Genomic DNA, 17,911 nt, shown 5'->3' with positions numbered 1-17,911 from the left:
TCCTCTCACAACATATAAATTCATTTTAAGAGCAATGAAAGTATTTTTGTACAAAATTACAAAATGATGATTAAAAATTTAAAAATGAATCATTTTTTAAAACATTTATCAAATGCCAATTATAACTGCTAAATAAACAATTTTATTTTTAAAACAAGGATTTAAAAGTGCTTTTACAATGCTCTATATTAAAACTTCCAACTCAATAAGTAGCATATTTTGTTTACTTGGTAGCATATTTGTTTGGTTTTGCTAATCAGTCACTAATACTCTAAAAGAGCTAAGTAACAGAATTTTAGATATTCCTCAACAATCATTTCCCAGGTTTATAATTTCATTAAAATACCTATACCAGGGGCTGGGGTTGTGGCTCAGAAGTAGAGTGCTCGCCTAGCACGTGTGAAGCCCTGGGTTCGAGCCTCAAAACCACATAAAAATAAATAAATAAATAAAGATACTGTATAGGACCAAAAAATAAATAAATAAATAAATAGATAAAAAGTAGGTATTGTGTCCAACTACAACAAAAAAAAATAAAATATTTTTTAAAAATACCTATACTAAATATCAATAATTTTGTTGGAATAAGACTTTCAATGGAAATTTACAATCTATTAGCAAAGTGTGACAGAAAAGTTGAGAAGAGTTGCCTAGTGGTGATCTACCCCCACCACCACTAGGGATTGAACCCAGAGATGCTTGACACTGGACTACTTCCCCAACCCTTTTTATTTTTTATTTTGAGACAAGGTCTTCCTAAATTGCCTAGGCTAGCCTTAAACCTGCACTCTTCCTACCTTGGCCTCCCAAGTCACTGGGATTACAGACATGCTCCACTAAGTACAGTTGCCTAACTTCTTTTTACCTGTTTTTTTTTTTTTTTTCCTCCTTCTAAAGGAGGATAATAAAAATATCTGCTCATAGGCTGGGGATTAGATCAGAGGTAGAGCACTAGCCTAGCAGGCACAACTGCATGGGTTGGATTCCTATCAACACACACATACATACACACACACACACACACACACACACACACATATCTGCCCTAACATTTTGATTGTTATGAAAGTCAAAACAGAAAGCACTTCCTCCTAAATGAAAAAGCAAGACTAGTAGGCATTAAATTAAGAAATACCTCGTAAGAGGTGTTGCGGGGTACAAAAGGAAGATAGTGCTGAACTGGAAAAGGAAACTAAAATGTTCTACTCCTGAACAATAACAACAACAACAACAACAACAAAAAATGGTGTATGTCATTTGCAAACTTTCTTACTGATTCTTTTAGAAGTCCTCTAAATCTAATGGGTTATTTCAGTAATAATTATCCTGGATGCTATAGTTTGGATATGAGGTATCCCTGGAAAACTCACATGTGATACAATGCAAGAAAGTTTGGAGGACAAATGATTGGGTTATAGTCTTATCCTTATCAGTGAGTTAATCCCTGATGAGATTAATTGAAGTGGTAGGGTACGTAGGGCTGGAGAGGATGGGAATTGGGGCGTGGCTTTGGGAATATACTTATATCTGGAGAGTGGAGTTTCTCTCTCTGCTTCTTGACCACCATGATGTGAGCGGCTTCCCTCTGCCATACACTCTGCCTTAATGTTCTGCCTCACTGCGAGCCTAGAGGAATGGAGCCTTAGTCCTTGTGTGGACTAAGACCTCAGAAACCGTTGAGCCCTCAAATAAACTTTTCTTCCCCAGTTGTACTGGTCAGATCCTTTAGTCATAGCAGTGAAAAAGATGACTAAACCATTGGATACTTGGGGACTGGGGATATAACTCGGTTGGTAGAGTGCTTGCCTCACATGCACAAAGCCCTGGGTTCTATCCCCAGCACCATACACACAAAAAAAACCACTGGACAATCAAAGAACATTTATGCTAATACATTAAATATATGATACAGAATCCTTCCACCTCCCTCCAAAAAAAAAAAACCTGAAAAGTTAACTTTAGAATATTTTTCCTTGGAACCTTTTAAGAAGTCACAACGTCATGTTGACCTGTTTAATGTTTTTTTTAAATACTACAAATAATATTTGAGCAAAAGTTAATACTTGCTCCAACACCATCCTTTGCAAACTATAATAAGAACACAATGCCAGAGAGGCATCCACACTTGTCATTAAAGAAATATTGAAAGTACAAATACGGAGACTACACCTAAATACTAAATAAATACAAATAGAACCATGAAATGACCTAATTTAAAGATTCCAGCTAGAAAGTTGTATTCCAAGGATAAAAATTAAATCACCTGAAGGAAAAGCTCTAACAATGAAGAAATTCTGAAAAAAATGCTCAGATTTTTCAAAAACTTTAATATATCTTCTGGTCAATCTTTACAATAAAAGACCACCCATAGGGCTGGGGCTGGGGCTGGGGCTGGGGCTCAGCAGTAGAGCACTCACCTAGCGTGTGTGAGGCCCTGGGTTTGATCCTCTTTAAAATCATCCAGTATAATCAATTTGGAGGCTAAGGGAAAACAACTCAATAAATGCATATGATTATGATGCTTCAAAGTGGGGACAGGGAAGCTACACCTAAATACTAAAAATAAAATAAAGTTCATAATTCAAAGCAATTTGCAGAACTCCATCCACAACAAGTGTTACATACTTTATAGGAATAGAAAGTTTCCTTTCCTTAGACACTGGCAAATTTTATGAACAGAAGAAAAATCTGTTTTTATACAGTTTATTAATTCATCCAAACATATATCTACTCATTTATTTAATGATCATCTACTATGTACACTCAAGAGCTGTTTCTGAAGACAAGAAACTTCCAGCCAAATAAGAGGCAGGCCAACAATACAATATAATCCATGATGATGGATACTCAGATATACAGCACTTAATTCAGCTAAGCAAAAGCTGAAAGATCAAAAGAAATATTTGAGATGAATGCAGAATCTAAGGACTGCTGCATAAATCATATTTTTAACGATCTCATATTAACCTGCCTTAACTGGTCTTTTGCTGTTAAAGTCACATATGCAAAGAACCAACTTTTTGTTTTGTCAATTTTTTCAATTGTTTCTTTTGTTTCGATTTCATTGATTTCAGCTCTGATTTTAATTATTTCCTGTCTTCTACTCTTTGGGTGTTGATTTGTTTTTCTTATTCTAGAGATTTGAGATGTAGTGTTAGGTCATTTATTAACTTTTTATTCTTTCTTTTTTTATTTATTTTTTTTATTTTTTTAGTTATCAGCAGACACAGCATCTTTGTTTGTATGTGGTGCTGAGGATCGAACCTGGGCTGCACGCATGCCAGGCTAGCGCGCTACAGCTTGAGCCACATCACCAGCCCCTTTTTATTCTTTCAATGAATGCGCTCAATGCAGTAAACTTTCCTCTCAGTACTGCTTTCATAGGGTCCCAAAGATTTTTATATGTTGTATCAGTGTTCTAGTTTACCTCTAAGAATTTTTTTTATTTCATCCTTGATTTCTTCTACTATCCATTCATCACTCAATAGTGTATTATTTAGTCTCCATTTGTATTTTTAATTTTATCGTTGATTTCTAATTTCATTCCATTGTGGTCTGATAAAAGGCAGGGTATTATCTCTCTCTCTCTCTCTTTTTTTTTTTTTTTGTATTTACTAAGAGTTGCTTTGTGGCATAGGACATGGTCTATTTTATAGAAGGAGTCTTGTGCTGCTGAGAAGAAAGTATATTTGCTCGTTGATGGATGAAATATTCCATGTATGTCTGTTAAGTCTAAGTTTTTTATTGTATTGTTTAGTTCTATAGTTTCCTTATTTAGTTTTGTTTGGAAGCTCTGTCCAGTAGTGAGAGAGATGTGTTAAAGTCACCCAGTATTATTGTATTGTGGTCTATCTGACTCTTGAAATTGAAAAGGGTTTGTTTGATGTACATAGATGCTCCATTGTTTGGGATATAAATATTTATAATTGTTATGTCCTGCTTATATATACTTCCCTTAAGAAGTATGAAATGTCCTTCTTTGTGAAAAGTCCCAGACCAGATGGATTCTCAGTAGGTTCTACAAGACTTTCAAAGAAGAATTAACACCCATACTCCTCAAAGTATTCCATGAAATAGAAAAGGAGGGAACTCTTCCAAACTCATCCTACGAGGCTAATATCATCCTGATACCAAAACCAGAAAAAGACACTCAAGGAAAGAAAACTTCAGACCAATATCCCTGATGAACATAGATGCAAAAATTCTCAATAAAATTCTGGCAAATCGTATACAAAAACATATTTAAAAAAACAGTGCACCACTATCAAGTGGGGTTCATCCCAGGGATGCAGGGTTAGTTCAACATACGGAAATCAAGAAATATGACTCATCATATTAACAGACTTAAAAACAAGAATCATATGATCATCTCAATAGATGCAGAAAAATCATTTGACAAAATACAGCACCTCTTCATGTTCAAAACACTAGAAAAACTAGGGATAGTAGGAACATATCTCAACATCGTAAAAGCTATACATGCTAAGCCCAGGCCAGCATCATTCTAAATGGACAAAACTTGAAAGCATCCCATCAAAAACTGGAACAAGACAGGATGTCCTCTTTTATCACTTCTATTCAACATTATCCTTGAAATTCTAGCCAGAGCAATTAGACAAAAGAAAGAAATTAAAGGGATACAAATAGGTAAAGAAGAACTCAAACTATCACTATTTGGTGATGACATGATTCTATATCTAGAAAATCCAAAAAAATCCACCAGAAAACTTCTAGAACTAAAAAATGAATTCAGCAAAGTAGCAGTATATAAAATCAACCCCATAAATCAAATGCATTCCTATATATCAGCAAAAAATCCACTGAAAGAGAAATTAGGAAAACAACCTCATTCACAATAGCCTCAAAAAATAAAATACCTGGGAATCAATCTAACAAAAGAAGGGAAAGACCTCTACAATTAAAACTACAGAACACTAAAGAAAGAAACTGAAGAAAACCTCAAAGGATGGAAAGACCCATGCTCCTGGATAGGCAGAATTAACATTGTCAAAATAGCCATTTTACCAAAAACGTTATATAGATTTAATACAATTCCTATTAAAATCCCAATGATATTCTTCATATAAAACAGAAAAAGCAATTATGAAATTCATTTGGAAAAATAAGAGACCCAGCATAGCTAAAGCAATCCTTAGCAAGAAAAGTGAATAAGGCATTATAATATCAGACCTTAAACTATACTACAGAGCTATAGTAACAAAAATAGCATGGTGGGCTGGGGCTGGGGCTGGGGCTCAGTGGTAGCACACTTGCCTAGCATGCGGGAGGCACTGGGTTCAATTCTCAGCACCACATACAAATAAATAAAATAAAGGTCCATCAACAGCTAAAAAATATTTTTTAAAAAATAGCATGGTATTGGCACCAAAACAGATTTGTGTACCAATGGTACAGACTAGAGAACACAGAGACAAACCCATGTAAATATGGTTATGTCATACTAGACAAAGGTGCCAAAAACATTCACTGGAGAAAAGATAGCCTATTCAACAAATGGTGCTAGCAAAACTGGAAATCCATATGCAGAAAAATGAAGTTAAACCTCTATCTCTCACCCTATCAACTCAAAGTGGATCAAAGACTTAGGACTAGAACAGAGACCCTGCGCCTAATGGAAGGGAAAATAGGCCTGGGATCTGACTTCCTTAACAAGACTCCTAAAGCACAAGAAGTAAAATCAAGAATCAGTAAATGGGATGGATTCAAATTAAAAAGCTTCTTCTTAGCAAAGGAAACAATCAATACACGTGAGGAGAGAGCCTACAGACTGGGAGAAAATCTTTACCACATGCTCCTCTGATAAAGCATTAATCTCTAGGATATTAAAGAACTCAAAAAAAACTTAACCCCAAAAAACAAATATCCAAATCAATAAACAGGCTAAGGAACTGAACAGACACTTCACAGAAGAAGAAATACAATCGACCAACAAATATATGAAAAAGTATTCAACATCTCTAGCAATTAAGAGAAATGCAAGTCAAAACTATACTGAGACTCCTGTCAGAATGGCAATCATCAAGAATACAATAAATATTGGTGAGGATGTGGGGAAAAAGGTACACTCATACATTGCTGGTGGGACTGCAAATTGATGCAACCAATCTGGAAAGCAGTATGGAGATTCCTCAGAAAACTTGGAAACTTGACCCAGCTATCCCACTCTGCGGTTTATACCCAAAGGACTTACAATCAGCATACTACAGTAATGCAGCCACATCAATGTTTATAGCAGCTCAATTCACAATAGCTAAACTATGGAACCAACCTAGGTGTCCTTCAATAGATGAATGGATAAAGAAAATGTGGTATATATACACTCAATGGAATACTACTCAGCTTTAAAGAAGAGAGAAATTATGGCATTTGCGAGTAAATGGATGGAGTTGGAGAATATCATGCTAAGCAAAATAAGCCAATCCCAAAAAACCAAAGGCCGAATGTTTTCTCTAATATGCAGATGCTAATTCACAATAAGGCGGGAGGCACTAGAGAAGAATAGCATTACCTTAGATAAGGTAGAGGGAAGTGAAGGGAGGGGAGGGGAGATGTGAGGATAGGAAGAATTGTGGAATGAAACGGATATTATTACTTTATATGTAAATATGTGACTGAATGACCAATATGATTCTACAACGTATACTCAGAAAAATGAGAAATATAGCCCATCTATGTATGATATATCAAAGTGGATAAATGCATTCTACTATCATAACTACTTAAAACAAATTTAAAAATTAAATAAATAAATAAAATAGCCAGTACAATAAAGATTTAACAATTTAATAATTTGACAACAAATAATAATTTTAACAATGCAGTTGCATAAAGAAAATAATGGCAAAAGTCATATAAACTACATACATGAATTCTAATATTTAGTAGATGTCTCTATGGCTAAGATATTTATTCACTCAAATTTAGCAGCTGATTGAATAGGGGAAGGAGAATAAAGAAGAATTAGTGAAAATAAATAAATAAATAAATAAAAATAAAGTCACATATGCAATTAGGATATCTTAAAAATTGAATACAGGGGCTGGGGTTGTGACTCAGTGGTAGAGCACTTGCCTAGCATGTGTAAGGCACTGGGTTCAATTCTAAGCACCACATATAAATAAAGGAATAAAATAAAGGTCCATAGACATCTAAAAAAAAATTTTTTTTAAGAAAAAAAACTGAATACTATCTTATCCAAACAGCTCTACACAACTAAATACCAGTTCTAAAAATGAGGAAATTCAAGTAACTACAAAGTTTAATGTAAAAATTTAGGTAAGTAAAATTAATAAGTTAAAGGCAAAATTACCAACAGAGGTCTCAATCCCCTCATCTAGCCAATGAAGGGACTGGGTCTAGAAAATCTAAGTTCCCTTTAATATCTTGATTTTGAGTATTCTATTTGTTGGTGATTGCTGTTCTAATAAATTACAACACAAACATATCCCAAGTATTCATAGTCAGTTTACATAACTCAAATTAATTTATCTCCCAATATGTATATCAATTCATTTTGAAACAATCTACTTCCCAACGTACACTGAGTGCCAATGTCCTGTCTTTTCAACTTCTATAAACATATTCACATATCTTTTGATAACAAATATTAAAATCTCTCCTTCAAACCTCCTTCTAGTTACTGCCCTTTCACATTCCTTTCTCAACCAAGCACTTTAAAAAAAATTACTGATTCACCTTCTCATATTTGATTTCACTAAAACTATTCCAGTGAAGGTCATCAACAGTGACATTCCAACTGCCTACCCTAACAGACACTTTAAATCCTCATTTTATTTAGTCTGTCCACAGTAACCAACGCAACTGACCACCCTTTAAAAATTCTCCTCCCTTGCTTCTATAAAACTTAATACTTGGGTGCTGGGATTATAGTTTGTAGTAGAGCACTTGTCTAGCATGCATGAGGCACTGGGTTCAATCCCAGCACCACATAAAAATAAACAAAATAAAGGTATTGTGCCCTTCTACAACTAAAAAACTATTTTTAAGAAAAGGCCATGGCAGGGCAGGGGTCATGGCTCAAAGGTAGAGTGCTTGCCTACCATGTGTGAGGCACTGAGTTCGATCCTCAGCACCACATAAAAATAAAATGAAGATATTGTGTTTAAAAAAAAAAAAAGAGAGAGAGAGAAAAGAAAAAAAAAGGCAATGGCAAAACATTAAAAAAAAAATCTTAATTCTTGCTACTTATTTTCCTCCCCTATCTTGGCTTTTTCCCCTTTCTCTCTTAAATGTAATTTTTATAGTCTCATATTCTTTCTTATAATATTTTCTCTCACTCTCTATGTTCTCATTGGATGGTCTCATCTACTCTTCTGACTTTATTTTTCCCTAAAACCTAGCCTGTTTTCCTAAAACCTAACAAATCTCTTAACATTTCTTCTCCTAACTAAACTTTTCACCATACACTCAAATCATCTAAGCCTAAGAGCCATTCTACTGAGCAAAAAAAATCCTATCCTCAATCCTTTTTTTCTTCTTCTTCGTCTTCTTCTTCTTCCTGCAGCTAAAGGCAGATTAAATGAGAAGAAAAGCAGTGAATGAGAGGGAGAAATTTACGAGGGGTCAGATTAGGGCTGGCTGACTATAAATTATTCCCAGCAAAAATAAGTGCAACAAAATTTCAGTATATTAAAATGATCTTGATACTTCATCTAGAATTTGCTATTGAAGAATCTAATCTAATCTGCAACAAAACTTAATTTGTTTCTATTTTCAAATATAATTTATGAAAGATTTAATAATATTTTCCTTAAATAAGTACTATACTAGGGCTTGGTGTATAGTTCAATGGTATAGAACTTGCCTAAAATATGTAAGGTCCTAGGTTCAACCCCTAGCACTGCAACAACAACAAAAGGAATTGGACTAAATGAAAAGCAATTCTTCTTCACTCTTCGAGTGGCTCCTAATTTCACACAGAAACCACCAGAAGATATACACAATTAATATATAATGCAACTAACATTTCTTTCATTTTAAGAGCCTGCTAAAGGGGCTGGGGTCATGGCTCAGTAGTAGAGCGCTTACCTCACAGATGTGAGTCACTGGATTCAATTTGCCGCACCGCATGTAAATAAATGAATAAAATAAAGGTCCATCAACAACAACAAAAAAAATTTTTTTTAAAGGGTCTGCTAAAGATATTCCACAAATCCTAGATTTAATTTGCCTTTTTCCAAAGAAACTACAGAAACAAAGATTTTTGCTGAGAGAATGTCATAAGATCTAAGTGTCAAAAGATCAACTGCCATATCTTTTTTTGTTGTTTTTAATACTTGTAGATGGACAGCATGCCTTTATTTTATTTATTTTTTTTATGTGGTGCTGAGGATCAAACCCAGTGCTTCACATATGTTAGGCAAGTGCTCTGCGACTGAGCTACAGCCCCAGCTCTGCCATGTCTTTATTTAGAAAGAAAAATTGTTCAGAGTAAGAAAATGTAGAATGCAAGCTTTTATATTTTAAAGGGCTGGGGCTATATAGCTCAGTGTTAGAGCACATATTTAGCACATGTAAGGCTCTGGGTTCTATCCCTAGTACACACACAGACCTGCAAAAAAGAAAGGAGGAGGAGGGGGAAGTAGAGGAGGAGGAGGAGGGAGAAAAGAAAGCCCACACCTTTATTTTTGAAAAAATTATTAGCAGGCTGAGGTTGTGGCTCAGTGGTAAAGCACTTGCCTAATACGTGTGAGGCACTGGGTTCAATCCCTAGCACCACATAAAAATAAACAAATAAAACAAAGTTATTGTGTCCAACTAAAATATATAATATATATATATATATATATATATATATATATATATTATATATATTTTAAAGTTATTAGCATAGAGTTACAATGAAGGAAAAAAAACAATGAAAGGTACACATTAAGAATCCTATCATTAGGCTGGGGTTGTGGCTCAGAGGTAGAGTGCTTGCCTAACACGTGTGAGGTACTGGGTTTGATTCTCAGCACCACATATAAATAAATGAATAAAATAAAGGTCCATCAACAACTTAAAAAATATTTTAAAAAAGAATCCTATCATTAAAACTTTTTCATATAATACAGTCAGTTAAACACTGACAGAGTTTATCTAGCCATGCTGTTGAATTTATAAAAAATTTAAAATAGGCTAGGTAAATGTATGAAGTAATCTTTTGGTTGCTTAAAAGCAACCAAACATAAAATGGGATGAGTTTAGATAACTCTAGTGGTTCTCAAAGTGTGGTCCACAGACCTCAGGGAATTCACATGACTCAGGAAATATCGAAGGTCAAAACTATTTTTGTTAATAACACTAATGTCTTACTCTGCCCTTTTCACTGAGATGACAATTGCAGTAAAAGTGAAAAAATAAGTGAGCAGAAGTGCTTGCACTTTAGTACAAATCAAGACAGCAAAAACAAATTGTACCAGCAGTCATACTCTTCACTGCCATGCACTCTCAGTTTGGGGTGGGGGATCAATTATACTTGATTGACAAAATTATTAATTTAGTTAAATATTAATTTTTATTAAATTTTCCATTTCATGAGTCAATGTCTTTTCAATAGTCTTTGTGGGCTAGGGATATACAGCTCAGTGGTAGAACCTTTAGCTAACACTGCAACAAGGACCAGAGTTCAATTCCCAACACTTAAAAAAAATAAATAAAGTTCTGTGCTATAACGAAAAGTACAAAAAAGGCACTCTGCCACATACCAAATTCCAATGATTGTCTCAAAAAAGAACTTGCAGAATTGATGCTAAAACTCAGCCACTTTTTCCATGTAACTATTGTTACTTTTAAGAAAAGAGAGTTAAAAGAATTGCAGTAGCAGAAGGGGATTCAAAGAAGAGAAGCTGTGTAAGATATAAGATATGCTTTCAAGTCAATTACAGTAAACTGGATGGAATTGGAGAGTATTATTTTGAGCAAAATAAGTCAGACTCAGAGAAAAGTATCATGTTTTCTCTCATATGTGGAAGATAGAGGGAAAAGACAGCGGAAAAAAAGAATGCCAAGTAAGTACAGAGGACACCATTAGGGTAGAAGGGGGAAGATCAGGGGGAGGGAGAAAGGTGTTGGGGAGTGAAGATGATCAAATTATGTTTTTATGTATATACAAATATGCCACAATGAAACTCAACATTCTGTATAAATACACACCAACAAAAAGAATAACAATAAATGCAATATAAAAACAATGCTATCAACCTTCCAATAACTGATAATATAAACCCAAAGACATCTAAATTTGCTATTATTTATGTCTGCCTCAAATAATTCTTATAATCTAAATCACCTTGCAATGTTCTAGGAATTATACTGACAACTACCAAATTCAAAATATTAAACTTTTCTCTTAGAAGAATCCAAAGTTCTAAACCAATTTGATACTATTAACAATAACACTCCAGAATCTCCACAGCAGCACATAAGTAAGTGTTCTACATTGGCAGATACATCCATAAAGGCACAGCCCCCAGCCCCAATGAATTTGCCCTGTCTCCCATTTACCCCTTCCCAAGTGATTCTATACACTAATTCAATCATATTTTTGCCCCTGGTATCCTCTCATACATAAACAAGCACAACAGTCCCCATTGCAGACTAGAGTCCCATTATACTTACAGTGGGTCTTTTGTTTCTCTAACTTGTAAGACAAAGGATTTCAATATAACCTTCTCCACCAGTTTTTATTTTTCTTTTTTCTTTTTGGTTTGGTTTGGTTTTTTGCCTCTGACAATGTCTTTTATTCTTTGTTCTTGCCTAATTACATTGGTAGTTCCTCCAAAAATGGTGACTGGTAGACATATTCTCTTGTTTCTGAATATTGTAGGAACTCTTTAGTACTTCACTATTAACCCTGATGTGAGATTTTGTCATGTTCATATAATTAAAAACAAGAAGAGATCAATAGTTTCTTTACACTGTTATTCAATACTGGTCTATTCTGATTTTTTTGATAGTGCTGGGGATCCAACACAAGGCCTTGCACGTGCTAGGCAAGCATTCTACCACTGAGTTACATCTCAGCTCTTAACTTATTTTTTTAATATTTTTATTAGTTGGTGAAATTTTTTATTTTATTTATTTGTATGTGGTGCTGAGAATCGAACCCAGTACCTCACATATGCTGGGCAAGCGCTCTACCACTGAGCCACAATCGCAGCCCCATATTTTTTGTATTTCTTTTTTGTATGTATGGAATATATAAATAATAAAATTTTAAGCATTTTCAAGTATACAGTTTGGTGTCAATAAGTACATTCACATTATTATACAACAATCACCTTCATCCATCTCCAGAACTTTTTCATCTTCCCAAAGACACTCTACCCATTAACCAATAACTTCCTAATTCCTCCTTGACCCAGCCTCTGACAACCACCATTCTACTTTCTGTCTTTATGAACTGCTAATCACATTATTTTCCTAAAAGGTTGCGGGACTTTCCCCCAAATCACCCAGCTGATTACTAGCATATAAAATTCAAAAGCATACATTTTAAAAGGAAAGCAGCACTCTTCTATAGCCAGAATCACTAAGTCAAGCCAAATCATTTCCTTTTTTGCCTCAACACCCTACCTTGGTTTGTTGGGTTTCTGCAAGGTATTTATTTGAGAAAGTTTCTCATTATCTTCTAATGGATAAATGTATAAATTAGGTTCATATTTTAATGCAGTTAATTCCTAATAGGCTAAATAGCGTTGACCATAGATATTATCTTTCTCAAGGTACATCTATAATGGTATGGCCTAGAACTCGATTCTTGATCTTATCCTGTTCGATATTTTTTGATATGGCCATTTTATAGTCCAATGATGAAATCTGTAATATGATATAAAGAAAAGTATAATAACTAGATCTGTTGGATCAAAGAATCCATGTTTAAAAGATTGAATCAAACTAAATACCATCTAATTCACAGTACTTTTATAGATACCTAGTTCTATACTTGTGTTTTAAATGACCCAAATTTTAAAAGTTTCTAAAATAAATAAAACTTAAATTAAATCAAAAGACTTAAACTAGTTTCTACAATGATTAAGAAAAAAAATCATCAAGGAATGAAAAGAAAAAGAAAATTCATAAGGAAGCTGAGCATGGTGGTGCACACTTGTAATCCCAGCTGCTTGGGAGGCTGACACAGGAGATCACGAGTTCAGAGCCAGCCTCAGCAACAGTGAGGCGCTAAAGCAATTCAGTGACAGCCTGTCTCTAAATAAAAAAATAAAAAATGGGGCTGGGAAGTGGCTCAGTGGTCAAGTGCCCCTGAGTTCAATCCCCATTAACCGCACCCCCCCCCAAAAAAAAAAGTCATCAGGAAACAAGCAACGAGCTATGCAATCTCAAACTGCACTATTCTGGTGGGGAGATTATTATGTTCCATGCTAACCTGATCAATTGCTCAGTTCCTTTTAACCAGCATTCACTGAGCACCATCTAAGTGCCAGACCACACCTGAAATACTTGTTTTCTATTCTAAGTACAAAACTTGTATTTCATATTGACAAACATATTCAAGAGAAAATAATGAAGAAATTAAGATTTCTAGAAAAGATTTTAGTTACAGCTGGACATAGTGGCTCAATTTGAGAGGCTGGGCAACTTTACAAATCCCTGTATCAAAATAAAAATAAAAAGGGCTGGGAATATAGTACAACAATAGATGAACCATGGGATCAATCCCCAGTACTGCAAAAAAAAAAAGGAAAAACAAAAACAAATTTTAGCTACAAATCATAAAAGCAATTCAGAAAAATGTAATCAAAGGATCATTATAACAATAATACCTAACATTGCTTAGTAGTTAGTATGTTTAGCAGCCATAAAGGTGTGTCACTTGTATCACTCTTCATGAAAGAACTTGCCAATGGGAGGGGGGATAGTAGAGGATAGGAAAGGTAGCAGAATACAACAGTTACTAATATGGCATTATGTAAAAATGTGGATGTGTAACCGATGTGATTCTGCAATCTGTATTTGGGGTAAAAATGGGAGTTCATAACCCACTTGAATCTAATATATGAAATATGATATGTCAAGAACTTTGTAATGTTTTGAACAACCAATAAAAAAAATAAAAGAAAGAACGAACGAACGAACTTGCCAATAAGCTGCTAGGTATATAATTATACACGTCTCTAGCTGCAGTCCCTTCAGGATCCCCTGCTTTTAATATGAAGTCATGTACTTCCTGGGTAGTCCCAGCCAATGACTGATCACAGCCCGAGCACTAAGGTCTGGCCATTTCTGTAATCTCAGAACTTCAGATAATTTTTGCTCTAAGAGTCTTCACTATGTTTTCAGATACTGTCCTAAGGCTCTCCCCGACAGTTCTGCCTCATCCTCCTTTCTTTTCACAGAAGTCCGTCCCTTTCACATAAACCTCTTGTATTCCTAACCTCTTTTATTCTTAGAAGCTATTTCCCAAATGACTCCAACTGACATGTTTGATACCACAAATGGATTAAGAATGCAGGAGGTAAGATGGAGCTTGGAAACTAGGTTATTTGCTATCCTACTGACAATGAGAATCTCATCCTAGTTGGGGATGTGAGGTACGGACAATCCTTGGCACAAGGTGGTGACCTAAGTTTGAACTAATGCTTTCACAAGTTTTATGGAGAACAGTCCCAGTGAGAAACACTCTGACTAGTATAAAGATTCATGTGTCTGAAAAGTATAAGGAATACATTATATATACAACAACAATGGAATTGGCTAGCTGTTAGATTGCATTGACTCCCCAGAAAGGGCAGTTAACAAACTGTTGAAAACTAAATGTGAAGGCCAGAGGTCTCTTTGGAAGCCCACAAAGAGATTCTTATCACCTACAGTGGGAGAACAGTAAAAGATGAAGAGCAAATTCAAGGTGATTAAAGAACCTTACTTCAAAGATACTGGAACACTACACCAGGGGGCAAGTATCCACCAGGGCAAGTATGTTATATCAAAATCAGGTCTTTAGAAAATCTAGAAGCCTCACAGATAGGATAGGGTCCTCTAAGATGGTTGTCCTCAAAGACTGCCATCCTCCAGACTCCTTTGAACCCTAAGAGTCTGCAAGAATGAGTCAGTACTCCCCATTATGCAGGAACACAATTCAGAGGCCTTTCAGCTATAAGGTAACTCTGGATTTGCCTCCATCTCCACTCCTGGCTGCCATGATAGTAGCTAATGCTAAATCTGTCAAGGACATGTTGGGCCTGAAATAGGAGAAAGTTACTATAAATCTCAAACTATAAGAATAAACCAGCAGATTGGAGGAATATCAGTGGTGCTAGATTTTGAGGGGAGGCAGGAACATTAGACTAAGATAAAGTTTACTGAGGCAGTGGGGGCTGGGGCACTCAGAAAATGGAAATTAACACTGTGGCATGGACCTGGGGGTGGTATAAACTCACTGCTATGATGGTTCCTGAAAGCCCAGAAAAAATGATGGCACTGAATAGGATTGAAATGCCTGAACTGACATGGCAGAGAGTGAAGGATAGAATTAGTAGGCTCAATAAATTGGGTATGGTAGAACGGATATATTATGTAAGGTCAGACCATTCACCAAGGTCATCGGGAATATACTGGTATGAGAGGCACCAACATTGCTAAGAAGTCCAGTGATGTTTCTTCCCTAAAGGAAAAGTTGTCACAGAGCTTGTTTGGCTTATTAAAAGCAATAAAAATAGTGGGCACTGAAGCAACAATAGCCAGGTGGCAACATTTAAACACCAGAAACATTAGTGAGTGCATCAGTTATTTTTTTAATTTATTTATTTGTGCTAATTAGTTATACATGACAGCAGAATGCATTTCAATTCATAGTGCACAAATAGACCACAATTTTTCATTTCTCTGGTTGTACACAAAGTGTATCAATTATTATTATGACTGACAAGGTGGGAGGCAATCAACAAGGCTTGACCCTCAGGGAACTGTAGATATAGTTAATGGGATAGTGTCATTAGGAGAAAAACAGTCAACAACAGTTCTGCTTATTATATACAATCAAAACAAGGCAAGAAAAAGCAGAAGACTAAGAATGACTGTCCCAGTAAAAATCCACTAGCCCTTACCCAATAACTGGACCTGAGCCAGTTGTCAGATCCAGACCCACTGACTTAACACATAGTGTGAAGAGAGAGAGACTCAGAACAGCATATCTATCTGTCTATTACATCAATGAAATTGTGTTGATCTTGTTGAGGAGCAAGAAGTGGCTTACATGCTGAAGGGCTGGTAAGATATATGTGCTCCAAGGGGGGGAACCCTACAATCATTCATCAGTATTGACAGGGGATTGGTTCCAGGATCCTGTGCCCTCATGGACACCAGAATCTATGGATACTCAAATTCCTTATATAAAATGGCATAGTTCTTGCTTATAAACTACACATCCTCCTGATTTAAGTCATCTCTAGATTACTTATAATTCATAGTGCAATGTATATGTTATGTAAATCGTTGTTTGTTATACTGTATTGTTTAGGGAATAATGGCGAGAAAAGCCTGTACATGCATCAGTACAAATGCATTTTTTCCCAAATATTTCCAATCCATAATCAACTGAATCTGTAGATGTAGAATCCATGGACACATAAATTAGGACTCAGCCATTTAAGAGTCCAGTGGTCAGGTTCATGCCAATGCATATCTGCAAAGCACAAAGCAATCTTGTGTCCCCAACAAAAAAAAAAAAGAATAAGTAGAAGGGCTAGAGATATGGCTCAGTGTTAAAGCACTTGCCTAGCATGCACAAGGCCCTGGGTTCAATTCCCAGCATGGCAACAAAATAAATAAACAACCGGGCATACTAGTACACACCTGTAAGTAATCCCAGCAACTCAGGAGCCTGAGGCAGGAGGATCACAAGATCAAAGCCACCCTCAGCAAGTTGGTGAGACACTGTCTCAAAATAAAAAATATAAAAGGTCTGGGGATGTGACTCAGTGGTTAAGGCCCCCTGGTACCAAACTTAAATACATAAATAAAAAGAGTGGCTTCTTCAGATTCTTTTTTTATAATTAATATTTTTAATGTGCAGAGTTTGTAATACAAGGGCAGAAATTCCTCTTGGATTCAAGTTTTTTATAAATTCTCAATGGGCTGGTGAGGCCAATAGGGATATTTCTTCTTGTCTAATTTGGTTTCTGGGAAGACTTCATTTAAGTCCTCAATGGTCATCTGATCAAATGGAATTATGTTCTTCATTTTCTCCAGCTGTTTCTCATATTCTTTAATCCTGGCCTTTGAGAGAGAGACAAACTCAGCACAACTTTTTACATCTTCCTTTTCTTCAGCATCCTGTGCAGTATATTTATCCTCTAGCAAAGGAACCTTCAGGGCATTAAACTTCTTTTCAAAGTCATCCACCAAACCCGCCTTGGCAACATTGCCTTGTAGTAAGCCCAGTCAATAGCTGGTGGTTTCTCAGGCAGAGTAGCCAACCTAGAGGTGAGGATCTCATTCCAGGACTTCAGGGAGTTAGCAATAGCCTTTTGGTTTCGGGGAATGATCTCCCCAAAAGCTACCCAGTCAATGGTTTTTAGAGCAAGTTTGTGCCCAGCCATCTTGGGATCCTTCACCGACCCCAGGAGAGTGTGCTTCTTCAGATTATAAAGGCAGCACATTCTATACACAGGATGCTACTGTGACCTATATATGAGGTGACACAAAAGGCTACCAGCTTTGAGTAGGGGAAACAACTGTGCAGCACCTCCAGACTGTATTACAACACTTAATTGTGGGAAAAGATGTGGTATAGGGCTGACAGCAAGCCCCAGTGGAAGAATTAAAATGCAAGACCCTAGAATTCTACAGAAAAGCCATGCTTGATCATGGGTACCATGTGTCCAGAACTTTTTTGATAATGAGCTAACTATGATTCTCCCAGTCACAA

At 35.8% G+C, this 17,911-nt stretch overlaps 1 protein-coding gene and 1 pseudogene across 3 annotated transcripts in view; both read right to left on the bottom strand.

The window, feature by feature from the left end:
- Zfyve9 (zinc finger FYVE-type containing 9) overlaps window positions 1–17,911 on the bottom strand; it is a 217,031-nt gene that overhangs the window by 185,333 nt on the left and 13,787 nt on the right. The window lies entirely within an intron of this gene.
- On the bottom strand, window positions 17,076–17,657 carry LOC114100357 (ATP synthase subunit d, mitochondrial pseudogene; annotated as a pseudogene).

Source organism: Marmota flaviventris, chromosome 10 (assembly GCF_047511675.1).
Source record: "Marmota flaviventris isolate mMarFla1 chromosome 10, mMarFla1.hap1, whole genome shotgun sequence".
Classification (NCBI taxonomy): domain Eukaryota; kingdom Metazoa; phylum Chordata; class Mammalia; order Rodentia; family Sciuridae; genus Marmota; species Marmota flaviventris.
Note: the sequence above shows the minus strand (reverse complement) of the source record. Positions and strands in the feature narration are given on the sequence as shown.